The 17,723-nt window shown below is 35.1% G+C and overlaps 1 long non-coding RNA gene across 1 annotated transcript in view; it reads left to right on the top strand.

Moving 5' to 3' along the window:
* Positions 1-17,723, top strand: part of LOC148184181 (uncharacterized) — an 86,988-nt gene that overhangs the window by 18,319 nt on the left and 50,946 nt on the right. The window contains exons 2-3 of the long non-coding RNA XR_015772773.1: positions 8,324-8,440; positions 8,528-8,622. This is a non-coding gene — a long non-coding RNA (uncharacterized LOC148184181). The remainder of the gene's footprint in view (positions 1-8,323; positions 8,441-8,527; positions 8,623-17,723) is intronic.

Below are 17,723 nucleotides of genomic sequence, written 5' to 3' on the forward strand. Positions count from 1 at the left end.
GACTTCTGTTAAGGCTTCTGACGGTGTCTGAATCAGGAATGGCTTTGGATCCCATGACCTGTTATTTGTAACTGCTGGTGCTAGACCCTGATCTTGTTCATGAGTATGGAATTGTGCACTGATTTCATCATGCTTGCTTTTCACCTTATGGCATTAGGAATGAGACACGACTGTCTTCCCCCTCTTCCCTATACCATTCAACCTTACTGAAACCTTCAATATTGTATTTGTGTAGCCACCATGGCATACTTTAGTGGGTCTTACTCAACCTAATAAAACTCATTAGTATGTGTATATATGTATATATATATATACACATATATATAACTCATTGTGTTTTCCAGAATAGTTTTATTTTTCTTTTGGAATGACTATGGTTCTAACAGAATAAAGAAAAATTCCAGCATCCTGAATACAGTGATTGTTAAAACCTACCATTTTAATATATTTTAATGTATTTTATCTATTTTGTAAGACTCTAGAACTTCACTTGAAAGAGAAGTTTCTCAGCTATCAGGTGAAAAAAATGCCATCAAGTTTTTAAGAAAGGAAAGTTTGCAGGTGAGATGAGATTACTGTGGTGACACATTTATATTGTCAGCATTTGCTTTCCTGGTACCTAATGAAAACAATAGAATGTACTAAATTCAATTAGCTGTGTAGATTATATTGTTTAAGCAGCTTTATTTGAGAAGGGTGGGCTTGTGGCAGTCTTGGATGCCAATAAGCAGTTTTTTTTTTCTTCCTAATATGATTCCATTTTCAGTACTCCTTATGAGAGACTCCATGGTTTATGGTAATGGATTTTTATTTCTAGCAATGCTCATGTGATAAGAGAATAGCAAAACCCCTTGCAATTCTTTTTGACATGCATGGTTGAATACAAAGAGTGTAGATGTATAGATGCATACATTATATCTGTTAATGGAAAATACTATGTGGTCAAAGGCAACCTCCAAAACATTTTATATGTAACAACCACCACCCTTTGGAGAGAATTACAATATGTAATGTGTTTAAATCACATGGTGTGGAAGCTGAGAACATCTCCTGAATCACAGATTGAATAGGATAGGATGGGATGCTTTTTGTTTATAACATCTATTTTTTCATAGAATCATAGATGGGAAAACAACCTTTAAAACAAGCAAACAGTGAAAATTCAAACCCCACTTCTTTAGCTTTTTCCTCCCCACTCTAGATATTTAATATTCAGCTTCAGCAAGTAACACAACATGGTACCTCTCACATCCTCCACAGCATGTCTTAGATGTTGTGCAATTGTTATTAACATATTGTGGAAGTATGAAGTGCAAATCTGGGTCTGCACTCATCAAAGCAACTTGCTAATTTTAAAAATTGTTCTGGTGATGGAACTGGCATTTCTCCATTTGTGTTTTTCATGTGCATGAACAGTACTTAATTGCATGGAGAATTTAATCCTGAGCTTGATGTTTAGGATGCAACTGAAGTATATATATATATATAAAAATAACGATAAATAGAAAAGATGCATGAAAAATTAAAATACAGCATTGGATCTAGGGAAAACAGTTGGAACAAGTATGTGTCTATACCAAACTTGTCCTCAACCAGACCAGCATCTCATTTTCTCCAGAAAAACACTATTTATGCAATTTATCCATTCAGTAACCCAATAGGTAACATTAGTTTCAGCTGCAATGGGAAAAGAAAATGAATCAACAAAACCTCGCAGCAGATTGGAAGAAGATAAAGTGAGCAGAGTGAGGATTGAGCAGCGGAAAGAATTCTGGTGGAAAGCTATGGCTAGATATTTTCACATGACAAGCTTGAAAAATGAAACAGATGCCGAATTTGCAGCAGGATGTAGGAAGAAATGCTAGGGTAAGGAGAATAATCTCTTGGGAATATTCCCAACAAAAGAAAAACCCCAAAACAAAACAAAAAAACCCCCAACAATATCTGGCCCAGGATTAGAAATCTGGACTATTTAATCTGCATAATTTAAAAATATTTATAATTTATTCTCATGGTGATATGAGGCTCTTCAGCTTCCCTGATAAGTGTTCTTTGTGTAATGAGCCTTTTTTCCCGTTTCCCTCCTCCCTTTTTTTTTAAAAAACTTTGAATGTAAATGTACTCATCTCTCACTGCTACATTGTCTTTAACCAGAATCTTTGTATAGTGCAATTCAGAGTATAGTAAATTCAGACTCTACATGATCTTATGTGCATCAGAAATAGTAATACAGCATTACTAAAGCACCTTTTCACACTGCTTGGGCACCTCTGTAAAATATATTTTAGTGCTTTATTTTTTAAATTGTTATTTTAAAATTATTTATTTACATTACTTTATTTCTACAAGTTTCATTAAAAAATCTTACCTAGGAAACTTTCCTTCATATCTAATGGCTCTGTCTCTGACACTGAATTAGAAGCCTGGGACTTCTCATGTAAACCAGCCAAAATACAACTATTTTTATTTCTTTATTCTGGTATTTTGGCAAACTTTACATCTGTTAGTTTCATGCCGTGAAATTTCTTTTCTATGGAGATGTCTGTGTGAATTGTGTAATTTTCAGTGGAGATAAAAAATGCTTCTATTTTTATTGGCTTACTGTCTTTATGAAATATTTATATCACAGGAGTTTCTTTCCAGCCTCAGGTGGATACATATGTCTACATCCACCTCAAATGAGGGTGATACCAGGAAAAGAGAGGAGCAGAAGTCTGCAGTTTCTTTTGCACAAAGTCTTCTCCAGAAATGATTAGAGAAGCAGAGGTTTCCAGACCCTGAATGCACAGGGGCTGCTGGCTGTCCTGCGTCAGAGGCAGGTCACTGGGTGAACGCTGATCCATGTCTGGTGCATCTTTCATGTGAGAGCTCCATTAGCATTTCACAGATGTAACCCGAATAAAAATCATGGATACTTCACCTAAATGGCAAGGATATCACTTATAAGGGAAGAGATATATAATAGGAGATATAATAATAATATATATATATATATGGGAAGAGATTCATTATTAATTTCTACTTGTAGCAGCTTTTTAGAGTGGTCCTTACTGTGTGTAATTCTGGAACAGATGTTGATGGAGCATGATTTCTTCATGTGGGTGCAGTATGGATATGTTTATTCTTGGAGTTGCAGTAGCCCGAAGATACTATTTATAAATCCTTTTTTCTTTTTTTTTTCCCTGAAAGCATTGGAAAGGGCAAAGCTTTCTGCTGTATCATGTTTGCAACGGTGAAGTGGGCAGAATTCAGTTTACCCACGTACCCTGAGAAAAATTGGGGAAATGCGCCATCTGTAGCCGTCTCTGTGCAGTTCTTTTCCTGAGGTTGTGTGCTGCTTTTTCAGTCTTTTCTACAAATCTGTGGTTGAAAACTTTAACAAGAAATTCTACCTCTTCATACCCATGAAGGGCAGTGAATATTTTTTAACCTTTGTATGTTGCCTTTCTTTTTTTTACAAAAAAACCCCTCCAGCCTAATGGTAAGGAAAAATAATTATATGGAGAATGAAATCCCTCTGAGTTTAAATTTAGTGTCAAAGGAGAAAATGTGTTCCTTTGTTCATCTTCCCATATTTCTCCATGGCTTGAAAAGATCTCCCAGGCTGTGATATCAAATGTCTTTAGGAAATAATCTGTGTGTTCTAATGGCAGACTTTGTGCAAAGAAAGAGCTCATCTATCTGGTGCTGGGGTGCAAGCAGAAAGAGGGCATGTTTGACTAGAGCACTGCATTTTGTGGGAGCAGAAAATGTAACGTGGTCAGCATTTGTCACTTCAGACTTTTTGGGAAACAAAGATGGGAACAGCACATATAATAACAATAATAATAATAACATCATCAACAACAACAACAATAGTAATACTACTACTACTACTACCCATTAGTAATTGTTCTAGGTGATAGTTTAGCCTCTTTTGAGCCTTGTTGAATAGTGATAATTATTATAACTATATATTCTTTTCTTGATCTTTTTTCACATTCACTGCTGTTTAGAAATAAAGTGACAAATAAATTGAAACTTTTGCAGTAGTTCTCACTGTTACCCCACAGAGTAATATGAGCACAACAAAATCTCTGCTGAAAATAAATTTGCAGTTAGGCATTGCTTTATTCACAGAGAAACAGATTCAATCTTAGAATTACTCTCAAAATTTTGTTTTTTGATCTAATTCTTTCTACTTATTGTACTGTATGTGATCATAGTGATCCCATGTTAACCTGTTTAAGTTCCCTTGCAACTTCAGGGGTAAATAATTGTGTAGAGTTGGAGATTAAAAGTCTGAAACCTTGTACTTAGGATGGCAACAGTCATCAGCACTCTTATAACAGATTTGGTTAGGATATCCTCTTCTTTCGAGTAAGTTTGCCAACAATGGAAAAAATGTAGGAAGGCACCATTTGTTGCAATTATTATTTATCTCATGTACCCTGTTTCCCTTAGTTTCTTCTTTTATTTTTCTGTAGTAAGACTCTTATAATGTAGCCCCTGAAGACAAATGTTATCTGATGTTCACAAATCAGTTTTGCATTTGTTGTTTTTCATGGCTGTCATATTCCCTAAATTATTTTTTTTGCTACTTATCTGAAGTTACAGATTTTGCTGTAGCTAAAAGTGTCCTTGTAGCCCAATGAACTGACAAGAGAACAATTTCTAAAAAAGAAGCTGTGCATTAGTTTTCTTAAATCCTTGTCTCTGAAAGAGAAGTGAATGCAAGTGATGCTGAGAGACCTTCCCAAGGTACTCAGATTTTTACCCCTTTATTTTACACATACCTCTTAAAAAACAGTACTAAGAATATAACAAATAACTTATACCTTAATTGTTTTAATGAAACTCACTTATAAAACTACTGACTTGAGTAACTAAGGTATGCAAATTATTATTATTATAATTTGGTTAATAACAGGAGAAGAGATGAGGATGTGCATGACACACATTTTTAAAAGATTTTTCTAACAGAAACAAGAAGTAATATTGATTTAATTAATCTATTCTATGAACATTTTGAGAAAGGCTTTGGTGTCACCAAATGAGTTAGAAGAAATTAAAATTATATGTATTAATATTTAGTAATTGTCAACAAAATAGAAAACAATATGAGAAAAAAAATCCTGACTTTACTGTGTAAGGGAGTCTCAAGTCTCACATGCAGAAAGTGTATTTTAAAATTTAAATATGTACAAAGAAGGACATCAAGGATGATCGCAGGTCTGAAAGGACATTTTTAAAAGGATTCATTAGATAGATTAGGTTTACTCATTTTGAAAATGGATTCTGGCTGCTGTGTGATGTTTTCCTCTCTCCTGCCTTGGAGCCTGACCTGCCTATGGCAATTTTGTGATATCTCAAGGCTGAAGGTTCCAGGTTGGTGCCACATGGACTGTGGGTATTTTGGCTGGGAAGTGTGAAGTGGGGATCAGGTGAAAAAAATCAGAACAGGATGTGCTGTCTGTGGAAAGAGATTAATTTTAACTTCTCTCTCCTTCATCCTTGTGCCACGAAGTGCTGCAATTGCAGTCCTGTTACTGGAAAACCAGAATAATTTATGTTGGAAAAGACCTTTAAGGTCACTGAATCCAACCCCTGAGCCCACACTGTGAAGTCCACCACTAAACCATGTCCTGAAGTGCCACATCTACATGTCTTTTAAGTACCTCTAGGGATGCTGCAGAAGTCTGATCTTCCTCATGCCTTCTTAAGTATTCCTAAGCTTGGTATGAAGGTTTTTTGACTCTTTTTTTGTCCCTAGCTGCTAGCAAAGATAAATATATGGGAACAGTGTCTCTTGCTACTGGGAGCTGATCAGGGATGCTGTTTGCCTCAGGCAGTAGTTCTTATTACTCTCAAAGAAGAATGATACTTATAACTTGAAATGGAACCCACTTTAGATGTATAATTAAGTTCTTCTGACAAGAAGAAAATGGTAAATTCAGCTTTTGGAACTTTAATATGTAGGGTGAACATTATAGAACAAGAGCATAACATGACTCTGAAGTAATATCAGTGCCCACAGCTACAAAATACTAAAACAACGCAACTACAGAAAGAATTAGGCTCTAAAGCATGGAGCTAAGTGGCAATGAAAAATCCATGTTACAGTTGTTGTATTTCATGTATTTTCTTACTGTGCAATCATCTAAGACAAGCTGACTGCTATCCACATTCCCAAGTGGGAAAAGGTGATAAAGCTGTTTGCATTAAATTTTGTGCTAGAATGATAAAATCTGTCATAATGTATGAGAAACAATGATGAGAATGAAGATATTTTATCTTTTTTCCTGAATCCTCCTCAGTCTTAAATTACAATGGAAAAAGAACAAATAGCTCATTAATCAATGAGGTTTTTTTCCTCCCTGTAATCCCCTCATAAGAAAGGGAGTAATAGATTAAAAAAATATATATGTAAAAGAAGTGTCTTGTTTCATATCTGTAATAAAGTCAAGCAATATGTAGACTTTTGATGCTGCTTTCTAAGCTACAGAAGGGCTGTTGCAGAAAAATCTTGAAGTTCTAGCATGTCATATAAGATTTCAATACGTGACACCTGTTGGATCATAGACATTCTTGAAGTATTTAAATAATTTTTTTCATAATTTGATCTTTTTAGGAAAGTAATGACTTAGAGAGTAATGAGCTGTGATAGCTCTTGTGTTTTCAGGATGTTAATATCTTGTATTAATTTTTATTAGTCTCAAAAGTGCCGGACATCACACTAATGCTTGGAAACTTTAATATTAAAAATACAAGTTCCAAATCTGAAACATTTTGCAAAGAAACCTATCAGTGATTTCTTTCCTATTTAAAACCTTTATCTCCTCATAATTCTTGACATTTTCATCTTTAAAGTGTATCAGTGTAGGTCAGGGTAGTGATATATATGAATGTCTTTTTCAAAAGGTATTTGGATTTGATTGCGTGAATCCTGCTACTAGAGCAGTTGGCAGGTCTATATCAATCTGTGGCAAAAGCGAATTTTCAAAGTTTTAAATTTTTTAGGTTGTTAAATCACTTTTAGAGCTGGTATGCTGTAAATCTGCAATCTGCTGTCAAATCTACACCAAAAAAAAAAGATTCTCATATTATAAAAGAACTTTCACAGTTTAACAGTTCTACTTTAAAGCCATTCTGAGACATGACAGATGCATCTGTAAACTCTGGGTTATAACTCTGGAGTTCTGTTGTAAGATAGATTTTTACAGTAAAGTAATAATAAACCCTGTTCTTTTGTGCTTTTGTCACATCATCTCAAATTACAGATTAAGGGTCCCTTTGAAGGCCCTCAACAGCTACTGTTCACTGTTCCTTATCACAGATGATTCTGAAGTAGCAACGTCATCTGTAGATTGTCATAAATACTAAGGGGATGCTTGAGTAGCAATAATTGCATACAGTGAATTATAGTTCGTAATTAAACCAAATATAGAAGAGAATAATGAATTCCTTCTTTCTGGTTACTCTTATCCCCTGTAATTATTCCAAGAAATACATTAGGGGGCAGCAGAGCCATGTGGAGACCAAAGTCACAACTGCATTCCACTTTTTTGTTAGGAATTGTTTTCTGCAGATGCTGTTGCCCAAATACAAGGCATCGTGTTTTCCCAACACTGAATAGGCAAAATGAATAGTCTGTGAGCAATCAAATGTACAGTCAGAGAAATTCTCATTATGGCTGAGCAGAGCTTGCACAGTGCCAAGGCCTTTTCTGACTCACTTATCACTCGCTGGGGGCACAAGAAGTTGGGAAGGGACACAGCTGGGAGAGCTGACCCCAACTGACCAAAGGGATATCCCACTCCATTGGCATCATGCTTGGGGAATGCAGCTTGGGGACATTTGGGCTGGTGGCATTCATCTTCCCAAGTCCCTGTTACATGGGATGGGGCACTGCTCTCCCAGGGATGGCTGAACTCCTGCCTGCCTGTGGGAATTTCATGTTTGGCTTTGCTCATGTGCGTGAATGTTGCTCTCCCTACTAAACTGTCTTCATCTCAACCCATGAGTTTTCTCACTTTTCCAATTCTCTCCCCGATGCTGCTGCTGGGGGAGTCGGTGAGTGGCTCTGTGGTACTTAGGTGACCCAGGGGTTAAAATAATGGAATACTGGAAATATGGTTGGGAATGTGAGAATTTCAGTCTACAGTAAGCTTTCCATCTCTAGATTAGGACACTTTCAGGTAGTGTTTTATCTACCTGTATGCTTCATCCTTTAGGAAAAGAGATACAAAATATAAAGGGAACTCAAAGAATGCACAATTTAATTTTTATTGCAAATTTGTGTTTCTATTGCATAATTTATTCAAAAAAGTTTTTTTAAATCTAGATTTAACTGAAGATGTTGAAAGACAGCTTGTCATAAGAATTAAAACACGAATGTTGACCGTTCCATCACTGTTAAAAATCTAAGAACTGGATTATTTTCTTCTGTTTTCTGGTGTATGTAAGTATCCAATAAATTCAGAACTTTCTGGTGGGGAGTTCTGTATGAATGCAAATTATTTTGTAAATATTATTATTATTGTTATAGAAGAAACACTGCCCAACACTGGTACCATGCAGCTGAAAAGAACTGTAAGAAGAGTGGGAAACTTCTGTTGGATCTGTGTTCCTAGAGACTGTAAGGTATCTTAATCTTGATCTTTCACCATGGCAGCTTTCAGTTGATTTATTTTCGAGAATGATGGTATTTAAGGACGTTTGGCTACTTCTGAGATAGTTATCCTACGTAAAAGGATAAAAAAATAGTAAAGCTTTTTAAAGATTTTAATTTACCTGCAATATTTATATCTTGATTTTTAAATTTTTTTTTAAGAAAGAGTTTTGAGGACAAAGAGGAGGTCTGTTTCTGTCTCTCTAGGGAAATAATGAACACCTTCATGGGAAAAGATGGTCATCTTTCAAGACTCTAATTATTAGTTACTATTTATGGAATTGACTTATAATCAGACCAAAATGTTTAAGTGGATCACTTCTTTTCTAAGTAAAGTCCTTACTGTAGATTATCTCACCAGTCATTGCCTTTTCTCTTGCTACTGTTCTTTCTTATGAGTAAGTTATAGAAACATTGCAGCATAGTTTTGATGTGTCTGTGTTTCTTGATCAGTTTCTTTGTTTCTGTATTTTATAATTTCTTGGCATTTCAGATTCATTGCCCTGTTTCAGTCAGATTTCAGATAAAAATGCTGGTCTAGTTTAAGATTTTACTTTAAAGAGGAATGACTAAGGGTAGAAGGGAAAACATTTAAAAGATTCATTATAGTCTATTCATACGTTCAACCTTTTGTTCTGTATCTGTTGGTTTCTATAAAATTTTTTATTTTTCTTGATATGTTTCTGATTCTACCGTGGGTAGAGCTAATCATGCCTGAGTCTTGTCATCTTCTCTTAGAATTAGATCATTTTTCATTATTTTCAAGGACTTTTTTGCAAGCTTATATTTATAAGTAGAAAACATGCTGCAGATGTATGTTTTTCTTAAAAAGTCTTACAGGATCAGTGGGCTCAGGTAATACTTTCTGTGAAAACATTTATGAGCAATAATAGCAATCAAGTGTGTCAGAACACACAGAACTAAAGTGTTAGGATCCTAAGGAGAGAAAGAACTTTCAAATAGTCTGAAGCCAGCTCTGTTTTCTGAGGGTTTTGACAGTGCTTTCTTGTAAGCAAAGCACCCTGTTTTATATTTTTGTTTACTATAAACTCGCTTAAATAAAAGCAGTAAGTAAACTTTAATAATTTAAGGAATTTTCAGAGTTAAAATATAATAGGATAAAAAGAAACAACATGAAAAGCAGATGCAATAAATAAGCTTGTAAGTGGATCATGAACTATTGTGAATGTTTTTATAGCACTTTTAACAGCTGTTTCGGCCTTATCTTCTCCCTGTAGAAGTGACAGTATCTGACTTAGAGTTCAAACTTTACTTTTATTTTACATAAGCATTATTTCTAGGCCAGGGCTCCATCATTGTGCCTTCAGAGCCTTAATCTACCTAAGAGTTCCGAAGCTGCTGCTTTTTTTCTTACTGTGAATATATATTTTTGATAAGTCATGAGTTCCCAAAGCATGTTTTTACTGTCAAACAAATGTAGGCCTAAGTCCAGCAAAGCACTTAGATGTTAATAGTTAAATACAGAGTTAGCTGTTGTGTTTGACTGAACTAGGACTGCTCACATGTTTTAAACTATGAACACACAGAAGTGCTATAGTGGATTGGTGCCCACATGCAACGCCAAGGAAGAGCAAAGAATTTGCATTGTGTTTCTGGGCTAAGCCCTCTGGTACAGAGAAATATCTGCAAAGCCTTCACTTAGAAAACAATAAAACTAAAATCTTATTTTTAAATAGGCAAAATATTTGCGATACGACATATGCGCTCTATAAAATCACAGAATTTGTTTAAAAAAGCCCCAACAAAAGAGCTGTTCATTTTCAGTTGCTCTTATGGGAATATTACTATGCTTTGATGAGATTGGCAGTTGCTTTGAAAATGTGGTAGGACTGATGTATCAGGCTGGGACCAGGGAGCTGTGCAGATCTAAGGCTATGGGCTATGCTTGCCCTTAAAATATGGTTTGGAAAAAGAGCTGGAGGGAGTGAATAATTCTGTGGCATAATGTGAGAAAGTAGAGTGTGTGAACAAAGCAGCAGCATTAAAAGGTCTGTGCTGAGAGGCCCTGCCTTAGTTAGAGTGTTATAACCTTCGATGGCATGATTGCATTAGGGAGTTTATGATATATTGTGCTGGGGAAGATGAACAACATGCAAATGAGGTTATTTTGACTGGTGTTTTATTAAAAGAGGTATTAACACCCAAACCAGTGACAATTGCTATGCAAGAGGTTACTGAGGTGGCTGTAAAGGCTACATAATCACTGTATATTGGTAATATATCCACACACATCTTCAGGCAATGGGATCTCAGGTCTTACTCCAGCTGTTTCATCAATAAACTTAAAGTTCCTGGTAGTATTTGAGAATGTGAAAAATACATCCTTTTAAAACAGCATGTATAATCAGCCTAAATCTACTTTACAAGGTTGGGTATTGAAACTAAAAGGTACTGCTGGAGTCTGACACTGATACATCGGCTAATGCTGGCAACATGCTGGGAACTACCTGTGCGCTGTAGCACTGGAAGGCAGTCCATTAGTGCCTGAATTAATGCACTCAGGGACTTCTAATTCTTCACAGAATCCATTTCCATATTTAATTACGGGAAAGTCAGAGAAAAAAGTTACAAAGCACCTTCTTCATCCATTTCATTGTCAACGGGAGTGGCGATTAGTAATTCTTCTTCAAGTTATATTGCAGGGTTCACTTAAAATAATGCAGCTCCTTGCTGAGTTTGCTCCAATTAAACCATATTTTATTTGCTAATGACTTACCAAGTTGACAATGACCTTGAAGTTGGTATTGTCAATGCTTCTTGGCATAAAGAGCTGGATGATTTACAGTTATTAAAAGTGCATCAATATATTCTTCAGTCTTTGTCAGTATTTTTAGAAAGATTTTTAATTCCATTACAGATAGGATACTTTGCCTGAATATTGTACAGGTTAGTATGTTAAATAGCAGTCAATTTATATTGTTTTTACTGAAGATTTTAAAGATGTGTATATCTAAAACAACACTTAAATTTTTGAGTTTGCAAAAGTACAAAAGTGTACTGAGAAGCACCATCTTTAAAGCTGAGTAGCTTTAATAACTAGAAATGCAATTTATTACTGTTACATTTCTGTTGGTCATAACTCACTTACATAAATATTTTTTCCCGATATTTAAATACTGAATTTCAGTATTTACACTTATTATGGTCATTACACTTTATTATGGTCAAATTTATTTCACTGTGGTATCGTTGTACTGGTACTGTATCAATGTAGCATTATCACTAGTATTTCACTGCTAGTGTCATTGAACAGAGCAAGATATTCTTTATGAATGCTTCTTGGCAATTTAAAATGAAGGTGAATAGTAAAATTACATTTATATAGAGTAAAAATGCTTAGAACATCATAGTTACAATCAAGTAATGTGTGTGCATTTAAAAGAGATTTCCAGTGGACTATCTTGAACATTTTAGATCAAATAGAATTTTGCACAAATGAGTGCACTAATTAACCATTTTGTCACTCAAAGTATCACTGAACTTACCAATTTCCTGTTTTTTTGTCACGTTTGTCCTTTTGGAAGCTGATGTTGCATGTTCTCTTAATCTAGATGCATACATACTCACTCTATCACTCTACCAATTCATGAATGTTATTTGCGGGGAACTATCATTAGTTCTTCACATTTTCATATTACATCATATCTGTCTTTAAGGAGGGGGTGGAAAGAACTTTAATGACTTTAAAAAGAAGTTGATGTCATTACTTTAAAAAATAATCATAAATTTTGTGTTCTGATTTGATGCATTTAAATTGGATGACATTTTACTTGTGAAGAACATTATTTCATATGCAAAAATATGATTTACTGTATGCCATCTAATGTCTTACCTCAAGCAGATCTTTTTAACAATATACTCTTTTACTTTCAAGAATTGAGTTACTACACCATAAAATTTAACTTTAATGGAGTCATCATGATGTGCAAAACTGTAAATGAGAAATCACATGATCTAATTGCTGTAACCTGTTTCTTTCTTAACGCTGAAACTGCTCTCAGTTTCTGCATCATGCCTAGAAAAATATCATAGAGGCTTTGGACTGCTCAATCCAGAGATTGTGAGGTATCTAGGATGCTTTGAATGGTTAAATGTTAAATAATAGAATGTAAATGTATAAATATGTGTGTATGTGTGTATATATGGCATCCTAGGGAGTAGCAAGCACAGATTTCTGTCTAAGTCACTTAATTATACACATAAACTCAAGTATACAAATGATTGTCCCTTTCTGTTAAAAATGTCTTTTAAAATATATTTTTCAATTATATAGTAAGTAGAGGAAATACAGACTGAGAATGTGCTGGTCATTCTTCTGTAGATATTGGAATATGGCTAGAAATGCCTGTCATCTGACCGGATGACATATTTACATGGCAAGGCAGTATTTTTATTGGGAAACATACTCATTTGAATTAGTGGGTGATTCAAATAAATAAATTTCCTTAAGAATTCATAATGTGACTAGTGTTTTAAAAGTAGACATGACTGCTAATGTTCAGCATTTCAGTTTTTAATCGGAAAAATCCTTGTTCTTCAGTGCAGTCAGCTGTGATATTTGAAATTGCTCATAATTTCCAATTCTTTTTTCAGTCATGTAAGGTCTGTAATAGGGTACATATACAAAAAACCAGGATATGAATAAAATGAGAGAATGAATGCTTTTTCCCCTGTATTTATTATTTTTTTAAATTTAGATTTGCAAAGCATAGAAGGCTTTTTACCTTCTATGAAACAAATACTGTGATATTAGATATGTTCAAAGTATTTAAGATATGTTTCTGAATGCACTATTGTTCTGTATAAAGCTCATTTACTTTTCAAGTGCTGCCCCTAGAAGAGAAAAGCAGATAGTTCAGATATTGTGGGTCTATAGACAAATTTCATACTAAAATGGCAATGTGCATGTTTTAATCTCCATAGCAGGGCTGTATATTTTTACAGTTTATTGTTAATAATTTAATCTCATTCCTTTAGACATGCTAATGCCTTCTCTTTTTCCAGAGCTGATGCCCCTCTGGGTGGGATTCAGGCTGGTGTTCATTTCACGTTTATAGCTGCCAGAGCAGTTTGCTCTAACTGATGTGAGAATGCTCTCTGCCCAACATTTTCCCTGTTAATAGAGGAGGTGCTGGAAACCAGGGCTCTCCAACTCTTGGAGACCCCCACCAGTGTGGTTAGAATATACTTTTCCCGCCATGGGAAAGGTTCTGTTCCATTAATAATAATATTGTGCTCTTCCTCTATTAGTATTGTAATCAAATGTAAGTAGTTCCACAGAATTAACCATATAAAAAATTCAATATGTTTATCCTTATTATAGACTTCAAAATAAATTATATTTCTACAGGATCTAATCTGTCACAATTAAAACTAATTTTGAAGAGAACATTTTGTACATAGCTGAACAATGTTATTTCTTGTTTCACCATGCATGAAACTAGTAATAAACAGTGCCTTATAAAACCACTTGATGGTGCTGTCACCCTTTTACTCCAAAAATTCAGTTTAACTCTCATGCTTCCTTTATAATAATGATCATCTTAAGTTTCTTTAAATTGTGAAGGAGGAGGAATTTTACAAGCAAGGACATTATTTTTGGTTTTCTTTCTTTTCCTCTTCTTTTTTTTTTTTTTTTTCTTACAAGGAAAAGGTGACATGTTAAGAAAGAAATATGTAAGCCTGTGGGTTTAGAAATGGAAATACTGGAAATAGAGATGCTACAGATCTATAAAAAGGAATCTAAAGTGAGGAAGACACTAGCTGTTATTTTCAGGATCCTGAAGTCATTTATGCATAATGAAAAAATATATAACTGAGTTGTTTTTCTGAAATGGGGCTGACTTCAATGCTAAAATGATTAAATTATAAAAATGTGCTGATCTGGGGTACATGTTCTGTTACTGGTAGCAAAGGGTTTTTGATTTTTTTTCCCCAAAAATACTAGAAAGATGATATTCTTTGATAGCCACTCCTATTCTTGGCATGTAACTGAAAATGTTGTTCCTGTAGTCAATGTAAAAGATTTGTTTGAAATCACCTAAAACTTGCTGTGAATCATTTTGATGGATTTAGAATTAGTGAGTGAAATTTTATATATATATTGTATTTACTGAACTAGTTGTTTTCTGATGCTTAAAGGCGCACTCTGTCTACAGGCCACTGAATTTCAAATATATCTGTAGATTTGAACATGGAGCTGTAAAGCTTGTAATGGAGGGAAGGGAAGTATTTATATGGATCTTTGTGGTGGGTTCAAGGTAAATGTGTTCTATCAAGCTTAGTCCATTTTATTCACCTATTTCCAGCCCATGACTACTATTAAATGCATTCATGTTGGAAACCAGAAATTTAGACTCCAGCTCGGGGAGGGGAAAGTGTGACACAAACATATACGGGAACAAAATGACAATATATGAACATAAAATTTGTACATTTTTTATATACCTTACACTAAAAGGAACTGTTTCTGCTGCCCCAGCTTCCGTAACATCTGTTGAAGGGGCCACAGCTGGATGTGTTTGACAGCTGGAAATCCGCAATGCAGATATGTGCAGAAAGTGTAATTGGGCAAATGAGTGGTCCATTGAGTGGGTTTGCCGTGCTGAGGTCTGACTGCTTGATGTGGACAGTGGTAACCTGAATTTTTGTTCCTCTTGCCATCTTTGTGCATTCTGATCCATATAGTTTGAAGCTAAATTATTAGTCAGTGCTGACTTTTCTATGACAATCACCACTGCATCTCTGGGAGAGATTGTGCTCTGCTCAATGTGTTGTGTATGACTTAAGAAGCAGCTCTGAATAAGAATTAAAATGAGTAATCTGACTTGATTAAGTAAGATGACATTTTAAAAAAAGTTTTGTTTCTGAAGTGAGATATGCTGTCTGGAATCACAAGCTGCTTCCCTGCTGGAGAACCACTGTAGTTGTAAATCCTCAAAGCCCTCTTAGCTAATAACTGGAGTTACTGTTCTCAGTGGTTTCAGCATTACCACAATGCTGTTAGTGAAATAAACTTGGTAGTATTAGAGAATTATTAGCTTACCAATTGCTATTTGTTTGTGGAGAACACTGAGACTGGGGTGGTTTGAGGATGGAGATGCATGAGTTAGAAAATTGGGGGAAAACCTGCTTGAAGACCTTTGGAAGGGAATACAATTAAACTACAATGTAGTTTATATTGTAATTATGGTATTACTAGCAAAGAAATGCCCTAACAAACGGCTCTATGAATAAGTTTCACTACAAGCATGTAAGTGTTATTTATACAATAATTTTGGCTGGCAGCTAGTATATATTTTAGCTGTACTTTGTAGATAGGGCACAAACATGGCCGAGAAACTGCAAAATTCTATGACAAATTAAGTTATTCCTTCCTATTTCTCTCTGTTACTTATTCTGCCCTGTAATGTAAGGGATGTATTTCAATCATGTAACTGGAAAATGGGGTGACTTTAAGCCTCAAGGTGGGCCAGGTCCAGGCAATATAATGTAATTTAGTAAATAACAATAAGCCATGGTATTTTATTTTTTGATCTGTTCATTCAAAAATTAGATATTTATACTTTAGTACAATTTTTTTTTTGTTCTTATTTGCATTGTACTGATTATATGTTGATTGTCTTCTGCTTTTTAGCCTTTTGGTTTGCAGCAGTCAGGCTCATTTGCTGTTCCTGAGCTCTTACACTTCATGAAGACTTTCTTTTCATATATGCAGACATTTCTCTTTATTTCACTGGAAATCTAATCCTTACAGTTATTAATTTTGCTGTGGTTTCAGAGCAGTGAACACATTTTTAAAGGTTTCCTTTACTGAAAGCCGATTTACTTTATACTTGATGGCTTGTAAAAAATATGATCTTCCAGTAACTTACTTGAGCTTTTGACTCATCTAGGTTGGTCTTCTGCCACACTTGATAGCCTTTTTGCACATCAGAATGTGCTCAGAGGAGAGTGTTCCTGAATATCAATCAGCTCTCCTGAGCCTCTTGTCCATTCAGCCCTATGGGACAGAGCCAGGGACAGATCCCTGAGTGACTCAGAGCTGGGAAGGGTGCCCTGCTGGGCTTGTTGCTGATGAACAAGGACAAATTCTTAAGGGATGTGAAGGTCAAAGTGATGGAATTTAAGATACTGGGAGAAACAGGGAAGGCAAATAGTAAAATTAATCCTCATTTAACTAATCCTTTATTTAGCCCCTTCTCTTGACTGCCAAATGGGTCATTTTTAAATAGGATGTAAGGAAGTATTTTTTCTCACTGAGCTTATAGCTTTGTGTTAAGAGGAAGGCATCTCATTTATGTCTGTAACTTCCTGTAGAGGTGCTCATTAAGGGCTCCAGACTATATATTTCTACTGCTGTATGAGTGGTCATTAAGAAACTAGAAAATGTGTGTATGACCATTGCTTCCTCCTCTGTGTGTCTTACAAGTAGAAACGGCCAGCTCAAATTTCTTTTAAAAGCGACAATGACAGAAAAAAGAGTTGCAGTTTCAGATTGTTCATCCTATTCTTAAACTAAAAGTAAAAAAGGAGGTTAGTTTGAAAAGTTTGGGACAAACAAGATTTTAGAATCTCATTCAGTGACTGCTGCTTGGTTTAAGCAGCACCACGATCAATAGGCTGCCTGGTGTTGGTTGTGTTTGCAGGTAAGCAATGCTCCTGGGTTTATTATAAATGGCACTTTGGCATAAATCCCAAGCATTGACAGATTTCATTTGTGTGATTCTGACCTTCAGTGCCTCACTTGTCTATTCCTCTGATAGGGTCTTAAACCTTGTTGGAGCTTTTTAAACATGCAATGTTAATTAAATGTTGATGTTCATGCCTGAGCAGTTTCTACACGTATTTCACAGGCCTGGGTCTGTGGAACTTTTGAATAAAATTAAAAAGAAAGATTTCTTATATCTATATATTTAACCAAGCAGCTGATTTGGCATAAGTTTTCAGGCTGCAACTCTAAATTCATTAGAAGCTGGAAAGGGAAATTTAAAAAATAAACTTCAGATTGCATTATCTATAAGGTTGGTCTTAATTTGCTGTGCAAACATCT

Source organism: Pseudopodoces humilis, chromosome 6 (genome assembly GCF_049639895.1).
Source record: "Pseudopodoces humilis isolate 2021_Gansu_Grassland_sample_001 chromosome 6, ASM4963989v1, whole genome shotgun sequence".
In the NCBI taxonomy this organism is placed as follows: Eukaryota; Metazoa; Chordata; class Aves; order Passeriformes; family Paridae; genus Pseudopodoces; species Pseudopodoces humilis.